The sequence below is a fragment of the Corylus avellana genome, chromosome ca2, assembly GCF_901000735.1.
Source record: "Corylus avellana chromosome ca2, CavTom2PMs-1.0".
Classification (NCBI taxonomy): domain Eukaryota; kingdom Viridiplantae; phylum Streptophyta; class Magnoliopsida; order Fagales; family Betulaceae; genus Corylus; species Corylus avellana.
Genome location: NC_081542.1, coordinates 3,050,260 through 3,053,570, shown reverse-complemented (window position 1 = coordinate 3,053,570; position 3,311 = coordinate 3,050,260).

Sequence of the window (3,311 nt, the reverse complement as noted above, 5' to 3'; positions counted from 1 at the left end):
AGAGAGGAAAGAAAGAGAAGATAGAGTATTGTAGTTGCTAATGTTCTTCATATATATGTAAAGTTTTCAATCCAAGATGGTTCACGTGCTCAACGACCATGTTCAAGGCTATTAGTTATGAAAGGTTCACTAGAACTGACTGCTAGTGTAGGTACGTGATACATGGGAACAAGAATTTGTGTTGGAAGATTTGGCATTGTTGCTTCATAATTCAGAACGTGAATTGCTTGCCTAATGGAGGGCCTGAAGACTTGGATCAGGGTGAGCACACCAAAGTTCGACAATCATCAAGCACTCGACTTGTTTTTCATCAAAATCAGTTTGCAGATTCTCGTCGACTGCCATAAGAAGATCTATTCTTTCATAAAGATTCCAAACCCAACAAACTAAGCCTTTGTCAGAATCCTCTTATATAGGATAACCTGCTCTTTTTCCAGTAGCAATTTCTAACGCAACCACCCCAAAGCTATACACGTCCGACTCTTTACTCACTACAAGCAATATGGTCTTTAGCAACCAAACAAATAGTGGCGACCCCAAAGTCGCCGCTATTGAGGGGTCATTAGCGGCAACTTTTTTTAGTCGCCGCTAATGACCAATTAATAGCGGCGACTTTTGGGTCGCCGCTATTAAGCATCATTAGCGGCGATACCAGTGGGTCGCCGCTATTAAACAACAATAGCGGCAGCAAGGGTCGCCGCTAATAATACTTCAAACAGCGGCGACCCATAAGTTGCCGCTGATGAGAGTCAACAGCGGCGACTCTTCAGAGTCGCCGCTGATGAGTGGTCATTAGCGGCGACTGTACCGTCGCCGCTATTGACATAAGAAAAAATTAAAAAATAATTAGCGGCGACCCAAATGTGGCCGCTATTAATGGGTCATTAGCGGCGACTACAAAATGTTGCCGCTAATGACCCCTCAGTAGCGGCGACTTTTGGGTGGCCGCTATTGACACGAGAAAAAAGTAATTAAAATTAATTAGCGGCGACCCAAGAGTGGCCGCTATTAATGGTTCATTAGCGGCGACTACAAATGTTGCCGCTAATGACCCCTCAATAGCGGTGACTTTTGGGTGGCCGCTATTGACACGAGAAAAAAGTAATTAAAATTAATTAGCGGCGACCCAAGAGTGGCCGCTATTAATGGCTCATTAGCAGCGACTACAGATGTTGCCGCTAATGACCCCTCAATCGCGGCGACTTTTGGGTCGCCGCTATTGACACGAGAAAAAAGTAATTAAAATTAATTAGCGGCGACCCAAGAGTGGCCGCTATTAATGGGTCATTAGCGGCGACTACAGAAGTTGCCGCTAATGACCCCTCAATAGCGGCGACTATTGGGTCGCCGCTATTTACACCTGAAAAAAAAATAATAATAAATAAATGAATAATAAATAATAAAAATAATAATAATAAAAAATTATAAATATTGGGGCGATGCTATTGACCCTACATATATAATAGAAAAAATTATTTACCAAAAATTCACCTCGAATCCTCCGATAATATGTCATTATTTCTTTTATATTAATTATTGGTGAATTTTTTCTATTTTTCTATTCTTATTTTATATAAAAAATCAATATTTATTTTTTTCTTTTAAAGAAAACAAATTCTCCTATTAATTATTATTGAAGTTTTCTATTTCTTATTCTTATTTAAACGTTTGATCGAACTATCGACCGATCTTGGTGAATTAATTCGATTGATCGTGATAGGATCAAATGATTGATCAAACATCCGATCGATCTAGGTGAATTAGTTCGATTGATCGTGATATGATCAAATGATCAATCAAACATCGATCCTATGAATTAGTTCGATTGATCGTGATGAGATCAAATGTTTGATCAAGCATCCAATCGATCCTGGTGAATTAGTTCGATTGATCGTAATAAGAACAAATGATTGATCGAACATCCGATTGATCCTAATGAATTAGTTCGATTGATCGTGATAGGATCAAATAATTGATCAAACATCCGATCGATCCAGGTGGATTAGTTCGATTGATCGTGATATGATCAAATGATCGATCAAACATTGATCCTATGAATTAGTTCGATTGATCGTGATGAGATCAAATGTTTGATCAAGCATCCAATCGATCCTGGTGAATTAGTTCGATTGATCATGATAAGAACAAATGATTGATCGAACATCCGATTGATCCTAATGAATTAGTTCGATTGATCGTGATAGGATCAAATGATTGATCAAACATCCGATCAATCTAGGTGAATTAGTTCGATTGATTGTGATATGATCAAATGATCGATCAAACATCGATCCTATGAATTAGTTCGATTGATCGTGATGAGATCAAATGTTTGATCAAGCATCCAATCGATCGTGGTGAATTAGTTCGATTGATCGTGATAAGAACAAATAATTGATCGAACATCCGATTGATCCTAATGAATTAGTTCGATTGATCGTGATAGGATCAAATGATCGATCAAACATCCGATCGAATCCTCCGATCGATCATAATGAATTAGTTCAATTGATCGTGATAGGATCAAACGATCGATCATAATGAATTAGTTCGATTGATCGTGATAGGATCAAATGTTCAGTCAAACATCTGATTGATCCTAATGAATTAGTTCGATTGATCGAGATAGAATCAAATGTCCGATCGATCTTACTGAATTAATTCAATTGATCGTGATAGGATCAAATTATCGATCAAACATCCGATCGATCCTACTGAATTAATTCTATTGATCGTGATATGATCAAATGATCGATCAAGCATCCGATCACTCTTAATGAATTAGTTTGATTGATCGTGATATGATTAAATATTCGATCAAACATCCGATCGATTCTAATGAATTAGTTTGATTGATTGTGATATAATCAATTGATAGATCAAACTGGATACAATTAAAGGTTCAATCAAATACTCAATTGAACTGTAAGCTTTTTACATTATCTTAGTGCCTTAGTTATATTGATTTTATATTATTTTTGAATTTTGTATTATTTTATAATTAATTATAAGATAAATATCAACTTAATGATCTTTATCATAAAAATTTATTAAACGAAAATTTTTAGTTAATATTATAATAATAAAAACATATTACAAGAGAATTTTTTTTTTAAAAAAAACCCTAAATAAATAAAAATTAAAAAATTGTAAGTATAATTTAAAAAAATAAAAAAATAAAAAAAATAATTGAGCTCATTAACGGCGACTAAGGTCGCCGCTATTGAGTGCGCATAAAAACTTGGCGCGATCTATTGGCGCGATTTCTTAAATTTTTAGACCTGTTTTCTTTTTTTTTTTTTTTTTTTTTT